The following is a 14,672-nucleotide window of genomic DNA, read 5'->3' on the forward strand; positions in this document are numbered from 1 at the left end:
ATAACTGAGTTTTGTCTGGTGCTCTTTTTTTTTTTTTTTTTTCCATCAGTTTTTTTACTTCTTAGGCTTGGGAACCAAATCGAATTCTGGTAATTACAAATAAGTACTGCTTCAATTTCTGTCATCCAGTTATTTCATGAGAAAGTTTCCAGTAATGGTAAAGCAGTTTGATTTTGTTCTTTGTCTAGAGTACACCCATACCAAGATAATTTAAATTAATTTTTATTCAAAGTAGTTATTAAAACTTTGAGGGGAAAACATAGAATGCATATTTTTCTACTTCAGAGTTTCAGTGGGTCACATTTAATATTTTTAAATAATGATCACGTATTTCAGCTTTTCAGCAAATTGCATGCACTGGCCTAGTAATGATTAATCTTGGCTCAGTGATCAAGAATGTTGACTTTAAAAACTTATCTGCAGGCTGTGGAGTAGCCTACAGAGGACATAGTAATTTTGTTTGTGTTTTAATTATGTCCTGAAGATCTTGGTGTGTGTGGTTGTTGGGCCAGCCCAGTTTTCAGTTGAACGGCTTGGCCTTTACAGGTGGACTTCTCTTCCAAATGAGTATTTCTTTTAACTTGCATCCGAATTAATGTTCTTTGGAGAAATCTGTAACTTAAATAAAGAAATTGACTCCCTCCCAGGTTTTTTTTAAACAAATCCTATTTATTTTTTAAGTATTGCTGATCTTTTTTTGTATGACTTTCTATCTTTACTATTAAAGTTGCATTTGGATGTTCCTAGATATTTCACTCACCTATTTGCTGTTATTCCACTTTTAGGGTTAACTTAGCAGCCTGCTGCTTCATTTTTATTTTTTTAACCAAGGATGAATAGCTTGGTAAGAATGATATAGTAAAATGAACATGTATTTCTTAGGGAGAGGGATCACTATTGGAGCCACATTTTTCCACTGCATAAGTTCTCCTAAGAGTAGATTGGGAAATTGTAAAAGCTATGTTAGTCTCGTGAAACTAAGATGTTATTTTCAAATTATTGCATCAGGGCTCTAAATTCTTCATTCAATAAATATTTTAATTCTTGCTGATAATAAACACTATGGGGGATACAATGATGAGAAAAGAATCTATTTCTGATTTAAGGAATATCTAGTCAATGGAGAAGATACACTGTGTGCTTAAATAACTAAAGTAAAAAGTACAGATTAAGAGCTACGGTAGCTCAAAGGAAATACTATTTTTGGGTTGAGAGGAGTGAAAATTAGGGGAGATATGAGCCTTATAAAGTTTGTTGAACAGGCCGGGTGCGGTGGCTCACGCCTGTAATCCCAGCACTTTGGGAGGCTGAGGTGGGCGGATCACGAGGTCAAGAGTTCAAGACCAGTCTGACCCATATGGTGAAACCCTGTCTCTAAAATACAAAAATTAGCCAGGCATGATGACACATGCCTGTAGTCCCAGCTACTCAGGAGGCTGAGGCATGAGATCGCTTGAACCTGGGAGGTGGAGGTTGCAGTGAGCCAAGATCATGCCCCTGAACTCCGTCCTGGGTGACAGAGTAAGACTCTGTCTCAAAAAAAAGAAGAAAAAAAGAAAAGAAAAAAAAGAAAAAAGAAAAAAAGTTTTGTTGAACATTTAGAAAAAGGAAACTTCTGATTCTGTAAATGAAACTTTATGGATTGATTATATTAGGACAGCTTATGTGAGAATTTATCACTTTATATTATTGTGTCTTCTGGCCTATTAGACCATTGGCTCCTTGACAGTGAGAATCATATATTTTTATCTTTGTGTAGAACTTCATACTTAATTGATGCTTATCATATGATTTTTGAGAAATGAATCAACTAGGAACCTAGAATTTTCAATACAAAATCAGACAAGCACTTCATATATTCTTTGTTTAATGTAACATAGGTGCTGCCTTCTGTACATTAGCTTCAAAATGTTAAAAATATTCATAGAACATCCACAGCTGATAAATAACACCAATGAAATTTTTATTTCAGATACAGTTAGTGATGTAATGGGGAGGAGAACAAATATATTCCTTCAAAATAAAATTGTAGACTAAAGAAGTAATAGGTGTCAAAAGGGGAGGTAGCAGAGAGTCTTCAGATTTCTCCCATGAGAGTCAATTAATAAGACCCTTTTAATTCAAAATGAAGCTATGTGATTTATACTTTGGGACTAGGTAACTGTATGACCTTATCAAATGCTGTTTCTAAAAGTGCTATACTCATAGTAAAACTATGTGTATAACTATGCATAGTTAGTCCTCAAAATAGATTGCTATGTGCTTTTGGCTATGTGCATTTGAATTTTGACTAGTCTTACAAGTGGAATCTTACTGTAAAGTAGTTCCAGACCTGAGGAAGAATGTCAGTTATTCAAGGTGTTGGGGGACTAGTTGGTCACTTAGTAGAAAATACTTTTCCCAAACACTGGGTAGTTTGAAGTAAAGTACCTGGCTGGGCGCGGTGGCTCATGCCTGTAATCCCAACACTTTGGGAGGCCAAGGTGGGGTGAATCACAAGGTCAGGAGTTCAAGACCAGCCTGGCCAACATAGTGAAAGCCCGTCTCTACTAAAAATACAAAAATTAGCTGGGCATGGTGGCGTGCGCCTGTAGTCCCAGCTACTTGGGAGGCTAAGGCAGGAGAATTGCTTGAACCCAGGAGTCGGAGGTTGCAGTGAGCCGAGATTGTGCCACTGCACTCCAGCCTGGGTAACATAGCAAGACTCTGTCTCAAAAAAAAAAAAAAAAAAGAGAGAGAGAGAAAGTACCTATGGTGAAAGAATAGAATGGTTTTGGGTCCTCTGTTGCTGTTTAGCACTTTTGAGCTATAATATTAGTTATAGCAAAGATCTGTATAAATTTTATCTCCTTATAGTTGACGCTTGAGCAATGTGGGTTTGAATAGCACAAGTCCACTTACATGCAGATATTTTTGAGTACATCTTTTAGAAAATTATTTGGAGATTTGTGACAATTTGGAAAAATGGATGAACTAGAAATATCAAAATAAGAATAAAGTCATGAATGCAGAAAATATATGTAGATTCTAGTCTACTTTTATCATTTACCACCATAAAATATACACACATCTATTATAAAAAGTTAAAATTTATGAAAACTTACACACAAAAACACAGACCATACATGGCACTGTCACAGTTGAGAGAAATGTAAATAAACATAAAAAGGCAGTATTAAATCATAGCTGCATATAATTAACTCTAGTACATACTGTAGTCCTGTAATCATGTAGCCACCTCTTGTTGCTGTTGCCGTGAGCTCAAGTGTTAGGAGTATTTACTTAAAAAGCTGTGTGATGCTAATCATCTATGTGAACAGTTCATCCTTCCAGTAAATTGTGTATTTCAGTAAAAAGTGACCTCTCAGTATTATTGTGTATCTTTCATTGTATCTAATGCAGAAGTGTAAACCTTGAATAACACCATGAGACCCATACAAAGTGATGCTTTCAAGAAGCAGAGAAAAGTCATGACATTCTAAGAAAAAGTTGAATTGCTTGATGTGTACCATAGATTGAGGTCTGCAGCTGCTGTTGCCACCATTTCAGACAAATGATTCGTCTTGTAAACGGATGACATAAATTTTGGTATCAATAAATACGGTACAGTACTGTAAATGTATTTTCTTATGATTTTATTAATATTTTCTTAGTATTTTCTATAGCTTGCTATATTGTAGAGTACAGTAATGTGTATATAATATATATATATAAAACATACATAATCAACTGTTTATGCTATCAGTAAGGCTTCTAGTCAATAGTAGGCTATTAATAGTTGGGGAGAGTCCAAAGTTATACGTGGATTTTTTTTTTTTTTTTTTGACTGCATCAGAGGCTGGTGCCCCTAACCTCCCATGTTGTTCAAGGGTCATCTGTATGTAATTCTAGAGACGGGGAGGATCAAAAGCTTTGAAGGATATAAAATCTCATCTAAAGTGAAATTTTTATAGAATGTACATAAATGTATAGGTTAAACGGAAAGCAAAGTTACAAGAGCAAGGGTATTCAAATTCCACCTACTGTTGTCACTTTGGGGAAGTTGCTGAACTTTTCTAGGTCTAGTTTTCCTCATCTACAAGATGGAGGTAATTGTTGCCTCACTAAGGTAGTGGTGAGTATTAAATAAAATAAATATGTAAATCACTTACCATGATGCCTTGTACATAATAGTTGCTTTAAAAATAGTAGCTGCTAATCAAGCACAAAATACTGGTTTGGAAATATTTGGTTTGAAATTGAAAAAGAATAACACCTTAAATAAATACTGTCATAATCCAGGATAATTTTGTCCTTTTTTTTGGTTTTATGAAGTTTGCATTGAAGTAGTGCTGAAGTTCAGTGATTCTGAAGTGATGTCTATTATAAGCCCAAAGGGTCACAAGTGCTGACTACTGAGACATAGTAGTTTTCACGCCAAAGACAGCAGAATGGAATTTCCACGAGATCACTCTTTGTGATAGATATTTTAAAAGCCATGCTATTCTAATGTGCCCTGAATAATATAGATAGCTAGTTCACAGTAGCTAAATAAATATTATTCATTATCTTTCTATTTGCCTTTAGGGCAGTTGTAAAAGTCATGCTATTAATAGATCATTTATATGTTTAAAACTCAATAATATAGGTAACTCACAATTTACAAAGTAGATTTACCGAATTAACACACTTTTAGCAACAGTCTGAGTAATATTAGGCTTAGACAGTTTTACATAATGTACTTATAGTTGGAGACTTGGCTTCTAGTATATGACTTTGGGCAAGTCACTTGGCTCTCTCAGCCTCAGATTGCTCATCTGTAAATGTACACTGTATTAAGTGGGGAAATCTATTAAAATCAGGTGCTAGCATTTTCCAAGTATATATATCTGGGTCCCATTCCAGGTCTTCTAAATCAGAACCTCTGTAGGTTGAGGCCTAGATAATTTTTTAATGTATCCCTGAAAACCATTTTATAAATGAAAATTTGTGCAGATACTATCTTTTAATATTCTTCTTTGAATCTTAAGTATTTGGGAACTAATAGAGAAACTTGTCATGCTACTTATTGTATGACTTAGGAAAATAAGGAAAGACAGTTATAGGGAAAAGTCTCTGTTGCAAAATGAGAAATGAGATAGCTTCACAGAAGCACAAATGAAAAAAATGTAAATTCTAGAGAATTATCTGTGGGAAAAAGAAATTGTTTAATATATATACTCAGAATATCTTGGGAGTATCTTCAGCTGGTAAGGTAAAATGAGTATGGTTAAAATCCAGCTCAACTAATGAGAACCACTATCCCATTAGAAACAAACATATTATTACTATACTTTAAAAAGATTTAGCTAAGTACAATATGAAATGTATGGTTTCTCAAGTGATATGGTGTGCCTGTGTCCCCACCCAAATCCCATATTGAACTGTGGCTCCCATAATTCCCATGTGTTGTGAGAGGGTCCCAGTGGGAGATAGTTAAATCATGGGGGCAGTTTCCCTCATCCTGTTCTTGTGATCATGCATAAGTCTCACGAGATCTGATGATTTTATAAGGGGTTTCCCCTTTCGCTTGACTCTCATTTTCTCTTGTCTGCCACCATGTAAGACATGCCTTTCCCCTTCCACCATGATTGTGAGGCCTCCCCTCCCCAGCCACATGGAACTGTGAGTCCATAAATCTCTTTTTCTTTATGAACTATCCAGCCTTGGGTATGTCTTTATCAGCAGCATGAAAATGGACTAATACTGTAAATTGGCACCAGGAGTGGGGTGCTGCTGTAAAGATGCCCAAAAATGTGGAAGCTCCTTTGGAACTGGGTAACAGGCAGAGGTTGGAACCATTTGGGGGGCTCAGAAGAAGACAGGAAAATATAGGAAAGTTTGGAACTTCCTAGAGACTTGTTGAATGGCTTTGACCAAAATGCTGACAATCATATGGACAATGAAATTTAGGCTGAGGTGGTCTTAGATGGAGATTAGGAACTTGGTGGGAACTGGAGTAAAGGTGACTCTTGCTGTGTTTTAGCAAAGAGACTGCCAGCATTTTGCCCCTGCCCCAGAGATCTGTGGAACTTTGAACTTGAGAAAGATGACTTAGGGTATCTGGCAGAAGAAAGTTCTAAATAACAAAGCATTCAAGATGTGACTTGGGTGCTGTTAAAAGCATTCAGTTTTGAAAGGGAAACAGAGCATAAAAGTTTGGAAAATTTGCAGCCTGATGATGTGATAGAAAAGGAAAACCCATTTTCTCGGGGAGAAATTCAAGCTGGCTGCAGAAATTTGCATAAGTGATGAGGAGCCAAATGTTAATCACCAAAACAATGGGGAAAATGTTTCCAGGGCATGTCAGAAAACTTTGTGCCAGCCCCTCACATCACAGGCCCGGAGGCATGGAGGAAAAAATGGTTTCATGGACTGGGCCCAGAGTCCCCCTGCTGTGGCAACCTAGGGACTTGGTGCCTTGTGTCCCAATCACTCTAGCCATGGCTAAAAGGGGCCAAGTTACAGCTCATGCCGTGGCCTCAGAGGGTGCAAGCCCCAACCTTGGCAGCTTCCACATGGTTTTGAGCCTGTGGGTGCACAGAAGTCAAGAATTGAGGTTTGGGAACCTCCACTTAGATTTCCGAGGATGTGTGGAAATGCCTGGATTCCAGGCAGAAGTTTGCTGCAGTGCTGGGGCCCTCATGGAGAACCTCTGCTAGAGCAGTGCAGAAGGGAAATGTGGGGTTGAAGCCCCCACATAGAGTTCCCACTGGGGTGCTGCCTAGTGGAGCTGTGAGAAGAAGGCCACTGTCCTCCAGACCCCAGAATGGTAGATCCACTGACAGCTTGCACCGTGTGCCTGGAAAAGCCACAGACGCTCAATGCCTGGGAAAGCAAGCCTGGGTGGTGCTGTATCCTGCAAAGCCACAGGGGCGGAGCTGCTCAAGATCGTAGGAACCCACCCCTTGGATCAGCATGACCTGGATGTGAGACATGGAGTCAAAGGAGATCATTTTGGAACTTTAAGATTTGACTGCTCTGGCCAGGCGTGGTGGCTCATGCCTGTAATCCCAGCACTTTGGGAGGCCAAGGCAGGCAGATCACGAGGTCAGGAGATCGAGACCATCCTGGCTAACACGGTGAAACCCCGTCTCTACTAAAAATACAAAAAATTAGCCTGGCATTGCGGCAAGTGCCTGTAGTCCCAGCTACTTGGGAGGCTGAGGCAGGAGAATGGCATGAACCCGGGAGGCGGAGCTTGCAGTGAGCCGAGATCGCGCCACTGCACTCCAGCCTGGGCGACAGAGCGAGACTCCGTCTCAAAAAAAAAAAAAAAAAAAAAGATTTGACTGCCCTGTTGGATTTTGGACTTACATGGGGTCTGAAGCCCCTTTGTTTTGGTCAGTTTCTCCCATTTGGAACAGCTGTATTTACCCAATGCTTGGACCCCACTGTATCTAGGAAGTAACTAACTTGATTTTGATTTTATAGGCTCATAGGTGGAAGGGACTGGTCTTGTCTCAGATGAGACTTTGGACTGTGGACTTTGAGTTAATGCTGAAATGAGTTAAGACTTTGGGAGAGTGTTGGAAAGGCATGATTGGTTTTGAAATACGAGAACATGAGATTTGGAGGGGCCAGGAGTGGAATGATATGGCTTGGCTGTGTCCCCACCCACATCTCATCTTGAATTGTAGCTCCCATAATTCCCATGTGCTGTAGGAGGGACCCAGTGGGAGATATTTGAATCACGGGGGCAGTTTCCTCCATACTGTTCTTGTGGTAGTGAGTAAGTCTGAGATCTGATGATTTTATGAGGGGTTTCCCCTTTAACTTGGCTCTCATTCTCTCTTGTCTGCCACCATATAAGACATGTCTTTTGCCTTCCACCGTGATTGTGAGACCTCCCCAGCCACGTGGAACTGTGAATCCATTAAACCTCTTTTTTTTTTTTTTCCTGAAGTGGAGTCTCGCTCTGTTGCCCAGGCTGGAGTACAGTGGCACAATCTCAGCTCAATGCAACCTCCACCTCCTGGGTTCAAGCGATTTTCCTGCCTCAGCCTTCCAAGTAGCTGGGATTACAGGTGTGCACCACCACACCGAGCTAATTTTCGTTTTTTAGTGGAGACAGGGTTTAAGCATGTTGGCCAGGCTGGTCTTGAACTCCTGACCTCTCAGTCTCCCAAAGTGATCTGCCCATCTCAGTCTCCCAAAGTGCTGGGATTACAGGCAGGAGCCACTGTGCCTTTCTAAATTACCCAGTGTCAGGTATGTTTTTATTAGCAGCGTGAAAGTGGACTAATACATTAAGCCATATTATATTGCTCTCAAATGTGTTTGGATGATGTGGAAAGCGAACCCTCTCATATATCAGTTGGAGTATAAGTTGGTGTTTGGAGGGCAGTTTGCCAGTATCAAAATTAATATTGTCCCAGAAAGTAACTCACATATACAGTCAATTGATTTTTTGACAAGGGTGCCAACACCATTCAAGGGGGAGAAAATGGTCTTTTTCAAGAAATACCGCTGGGGAAACTGGATGTCCTCATGCAAAAAAATGAAGTAAGACCCTTGTACACTGTACAAAAATAAACTCAAAATGGATCAAAAACCTAAATAAAGAGCTAAAACCATAAGACTCTTAGAAGAAACCAGAGAGAAATCTTCATGACATCAGATTTGGAAATGATTTCTTGGATGTGACACCAAAAAACAGGCAACAAAAGGAAAAATAGATAATTGAACTTTACCAAAATTTAAAATGTTGATGAGGATGTGGAGAAATTAGAAATTGCTGCTGGTAATGTAAAATGGTGCAACTGCTATGGAAAAACTATACAGTGGTTCCTCCAAAAGTTAAACATAATACAAAATTTATATAAATATTTGCAAATAAGTATATATAAGTGCATCATTATAATAGTGAAATATTAGGGAAAATCTATATGCCTATTATAGGGAATTTGCTAAATAGTGATATATCTATACAATGGAATACTGTGCAACCATTTAAAAATAAGTTAGATGGCTCTCTAAGTCCTGAAATAGAACATATTCTAGGGTATACCATTAAGTAGAACAAAGCAAGATGTAGAGAAGTGTGCATTCTCCAATTTTTGTAAAAACAGGAAATGCATAGAAAGAATCAAGGTGGCAAAAGTAGTTCTAGGAAGGAGTTCAAGGTTGAGAGGAAGACTAACTTAATTGTATAGATTCCTTTTTACAGTTGGCTTTTTGTTTTTTTACTTATTCTTGAGACAGAGTCTTGTTCTGTTGCCCAGGCTGAAGTGTAGTGGCACGAACATGGCTCACCGCAGCCTCAACCTCCTGGTTTCAAGCGATCCTCCAGCCCAGCCTCCCAAGTAGCTGGGACCACAGGCCCACGCCATCATGGCTAAGTTTAAAATTTTTTTTTCTAGAGACAAGGTCTTGCCATGTTGCCCAGGCTGGTCTCAAGCTCCTGGGCTTCCCAAGGTGCTGTCTCAGCTTCCCAAGGTGCTGAGATTACAGGTGTGAGCCTTCATGCCCATCCCAGTTTGACTTTTTCTGTACCACTGAATTGTTTACTATGTACAGGTATTATAAGTGAATTGAAAAAAAAAATTGTACCAATAATGTTCTTTTATAGAGGGATCTTTCATATCACCTCTGTCTACCTGGAAAGTAAGAAGTAGGTACCCCCTCCCTCTTTAGGAAAACACCAACGAGTCACTGCTCATAAGATATGTTTCAGCCTAATGGTCCCTGCCAGGGGTTCCCATTCCCTGGGCCCCGGACCAGTACCTGTTAGGAACCGGGCTGTGCGGCAGGCAAGTGAGCGTAACCACCTGAGCTCCACTTCCTGTCAGATCAGTGGTAGCATTAGATTCTCATAGGGGCCCGAACCCTGTTGTGAACTGCGCATTCAAGGAATCTAGGTTGCACACTCCTTATGAGAATGTAGTGCCTGATAATCAGAGCCAGTTTCATTGGGAAACCATCCCCCTTCTCCCCCACCCCCAGTCTGTGGAAAAATTGTCTTCCCTGGTGCCAAAAAAGTTGGGGACCGATGGTCTATGCTAATAAATGTTTAGGGTAAAACAGCTTTCTTAAACTGCAGGCTCCTTCTGTGCATAAAGATACGTGGTTACTTTGACATATAGCTTATATCAAAAATGTAAATAAGTGAATAGTTTTATTTTTAAGCCTGAAAACCATTTCAGAGGTTATATTTGATAGGAAAGTCAGTGACTCAAATGAAAGGAACTAAGGTCCATTCAAAGACAGGGTTGCAGAAGTTGAAGTAGAAAAGGTGAATTTCCTTAGAGCTTGAAGAAACATTGTTCAAATGGAGTGCAGGAACAACCGTAAATATATAGTATGTTCTGTGAAGATATAAATAATAATGAGGCCTTGAAGAGTTTGTCCTGAGGTGGGCAACATACCTGGTTTAGAAAATGGAAAAAAACAAACACACACATGGGAATAACTATGCAAACACAATAGGAAAAATAGAGTTTTACTTTTGTTAGTGAGCAAATACAGCTTCCCAGTAGTACAGTAAATACAAGCCAGATGGCTGAGAGCATAAGATCATAGCAGAATGGGGAAAAATCAGCTGAACAATTTACCAGTGATCTGTCTACATTTTCACATTTAGTTCAATAGTAATAAAAAGAATGCTCTTGGATTCACTTTCAAGTAGATGAATTTACATAATGCCAGTTTCTGCTTGGGTATAATGTGGATTTTTTTGTTGTTGTGGCAAATGATAATGGAATATAAAATAGCTTTTTAGTTTTCATTGAACATTTCTCAATGTATCTTCTATTTGGTTATAACTGTTAGAAACTGTCTATCTGGATTCTATAAAGGTCACCGCTATGTGTTTAAATTTTATGTCTGCATTTCTAGTAATACTCATTAGAAATTAGTACATATGCTATAATACCCAAGACTATTGTTTTTCTATGAATAAACTTAAAGTAGTACATTTTCTCTCACAGGGTGTACTTGTGTTATGAATTTGTTTTTATAGCTTGGTTTTGTTCATTTTTTTAACTTTAAAAAAATAGTAATTGGAAGCTTTACTAACCATCAGTAGTCTTAATTTTCACTGTGAAGTTAATAGAATGACTGATTCATTTTCCTTGAGGATTATTGTTCTCATCAATAGGTAAAATAAGAGTAGGTAAAATTCCCCTAGGACAGAAAACTCCAATTCTCATGTACACACTGGTGATGAAAGTATTAATAAGTTTAACTTTTATGGAAGGCAATTTGTCAGAGGTTAAATGCGCCTACCCCTTGACTTGTCAGTTACGTTTCTAGAAATTTACATTTTAGTTCCAAAAAATGCAAAGTTCTATGTACGAAGATGTTTATCATAGCAGAATTGGTAATGACAAGAAAACAAACTGACCTGGAAACGGGAGATGTGTATGCCATAATCATGCACAGCAACCATTGAAGAATGAGGTCATTTGATGTGTACTGACTTAGAATAAAATGTCCAGTATAAATGTTTGAAAACTAAGCCGTAGAACAGAATATGCAATATAATAGATTTTTAAAAGTATGAACAATAAAGTTTCTGTTTATGTATGCTGAGGAAATGTGTGAAAGATGTACCTGACTTTGATTAAAATTTATTTTGGGGGAATGGTATGTGAATATTCAGTATGTGTTACTTTTATAATACATTTTCAGAAATCAAGAATGTAATATAAAGATTAAGAGCCATAAATCTGAGTCGCAAAATATTTTAGCACTATCAGATAATGCTGCTATTATTTGTGTGTAATACAGGGAGTCTTGGGTTTAGAATTAGAAGCCCTAGATTGATAATCTGGGACTATCACTCAACTAGCTGCAAGATCTTGGGAGAAAGCCAGTTTTCTCATTCTTTTTTTTTTTTTTTGAGATGGAGTCTTGCCATGTTGCCCAGGCTGGAGTGCAGTGGCACGATCTCGGCTCACTGCAACCTCCACCTCCCAGGTTCAAGTGATTCTCCTGCCTCAGCCTCCCGAGTAGCTGGGATTGATTACAGGCACGCACCACCATGCCTGGCAAAATTTCTTTTTTTTTTTTTTTTAGATGGAGTCTTGCTGTGTCACCCAGGCTGCAGTGCAGTGGCACGATCTCCGCTCACTGCAAGCTCCGCACCCCTGGGTTCATGCCATTCTCCTGCCTCAGCCTCCCAAGTAGCTGGGACTACAGGCGCCTGTTACCATGCCCGGCTAATTTTTTTGTATTTTTAGTAGAGACGGGGTTTCACCGTGTTAGCCAGGATGGTCTTGATCTCCTGACCTCATGATCGCCCACCTCGGCCTCCCAATGTGCTGGGATTACTGGCGTGCACCACCGTGCCTGGCCTCCATGCCTGGCAAATTTTTCGTATCTTTAGTAGAGACAGGGTTTCTCCATGTTGGCCAGGCTGGTTTTGAACTCCTGACCTCGTGATCCGCCTTCCTCCGCCTCCCAAAGTGCTGGGATTACAAGCATGAGCCACCACACCCAGCAGTTTTCTCATTCTTAAATGAAATTCATGTAAAGTGTTTACCTCTAGTAAGTGCCCAATAGTATTAGCTGTTTTAATGCTACTGAAATCTTTCTTGATTGGCATGTCAATCTGGAAAAAATATCAGACAAAAAACAGGAATAAGTTATGATGATAAAAACATATGGGCAGGTGTAGTCAAAATATTTTATTGAACTGTTGAACTTCTTGCCCAGGTGTTCTGAATTATGGTATTGCATGACCATAGAAAATAGTGGTAAACCAGTCTGTTTACATAAGCCACTCAGCTGCTTGTGGCTATTACCCTTAATTTCAGAAATATTACATGTGGTACTTCTTGAACGTTAATTTGCTGAGAAATAAGCATGTTTTGGGATAAGTACTGAGTTCAGTGTTCCATATTTGGCAGTTGATAAAAAATATAGGTTGCTGAGTTTCACAGCATAAGTTATTTGGCAATGGTATTAGCTCAGATTCAGCTTTTAATGAATATTTACAATATTAATATCTTACTTTTCCTTGATTTTTTTCTAAGAAAAGCCCAGATTAAAACAAAAATGGATAAAGTATAAGTGAGTGACTATGGCAGCTCAATTGTCTAACAACAAAGAGGCAGGCATCAGAGACTTTGATTCCTGTCCTAACTCAGCAACTTAGTAACTCTGTGTCCTTGAGTAAATCCCTTAACTTCTCTAAGCCACAAGACGGATCTTAGTCTATGTATTGGAGCTATGATTTTTAAAAGTTGTTTTGAGCATAAAATGAAATGAAGGATGTAAAAGTGCATTATAAACTTGAAGACACTATGCTGATAGAAAGATTACACAGCTCCTTCTAATCAAGACTTTCTTTGCATAGTTTATTAAATGACATAAAGCTCATTATACAGATTTTCTCAATGGTATAAGACAGTAATGGTCGAATGAAACATAAATCCGTGCTAACCACTATGAAATCTTTTGGCCTAGCTAAATGTGCAGACTATATAATCCCTTTGGCAGCATATGTATGAGTTTGTGACCTGAAGCCTGTTGTATTGCGAGCAGATTTTTATAAGTCAGCAAAGACATCTGAAATCACATCACAATTCCAGTGTTAATGAGATAACTAGCTGCATCACTGCTACCCTTCCTTGGCTCTTGGGTTTAGGGAAAGCCTTAATCCTCAAACTAACATAATTCACAATAGGTTCTGATGATGCTCAAATGTATATAATCTTTAGTTCCATGAATAAATTGCATACTAGAGTTACTCACTTTCATTTTGCATTTGCAGACTTTCTGTTCTTACATTGAATGATATGTTTTCTATCATTCAACTGATTCCTTTAATGATTAATTTTAGGCATAAACATAATATTTACAAAAGCAGGAAAGTGCAATTGAAAACTAGCAAAGATTAAGAGAATTAGTGTCAACCCTGTTTTATATTGGGAATTAAAACTGTTTTGTAGATGACAGCACAGCCGAAGTAAGGGTTTTTTCTCCTTATCACAAACAGTAGTAGGCATTGATTTTTAGAAGTAGAAAATACCTTTCCTTATGCTTGGGAAATAAATGGAATTTTTTACAAAATAATTACAGGACTTGGAGTAGAAAGTGAAAAATTAATTTTGTGGTTTAGAGTATTAATTTGCTCTAAGAGTTAATAGAAGGAAATGGGAAATGGACAAATCAGATTTGTCTAGTGAACACTGAATAGATTCCTCAAAGTATTGAATTTGAAACAATTGGCACAAATTTAAATTCTAAGATCTCTATAGCGAGTAAAACTTGAAGTTACTTTTTATCTCACCTTCCTCAAAAGTACCCTTACCATGCACCTGGAGCAAAGGAAAACCCCTTTCTTTTTACTGGTCGTCTTTAGCTATCACAGGGACTATTTGGACAGTGGCTATACTAATGGGAAGATGGGATTATAATTAGGTTAGTTTTGGTTCTTTCTAGACCCATGTCTTTATTTGAAAGTTCTTTGGATTCCTGTGGTCAGTGATATAGGGAAACTCTAGGTTCTTAACAGTTTCCAATTATTTTCTCAAGAGTTCCTTAGGTTGCAAAATATTTTGATGCCTTTGTGGATAAGAGATGGGCTGGGGTTAGTAACCCAGTACATTTTTTTGTACCCCCAATTCTCCCCATATCAACCCTTTCTCTACCCCACTCTGCACTTCTGTAATTGGGTATTATGTGACAACTAACTCTTCTCTGCATTG

At 38.4% G+C, this 14,672-nt stretch overlaps 1 protein-coding gene across 23 annotated transcripts in view; it reads left to right on the top strand.

The window, feature by feature from the left end:
• ADD3 (adducin 3) overlaps positions 1-14,672 on the top strand; it is a 134,152-nt gene that overhangs the window by 35,687 nt on the left and 83,793 nt on the right. For 2 of the 23 annotated variants that reach the window (XM_063727028.1, XM_054521385.2), the window contains exon 2: positions 3,403-3,603. The gene's annotated coding sequence lies outside the window, so the exon portion shown is untranslated. 23 annotated transcript variants of the gene reach the window in all.

Source organism: Pongo abelii, chromosome 8, assembly GCF_028885655.2.
Source record: "Pongo abelii isolate AG06213 chromosome 8, NHGRI_mPonAbe1-v2.0_pri, whole genome shotgun sequence".
Classification (NCBI taxonomy): Eukaryota; Metazoa; Chordata; class Mammalia; order Primates; family Hominidae; genus Pongo; species Pongo abelii.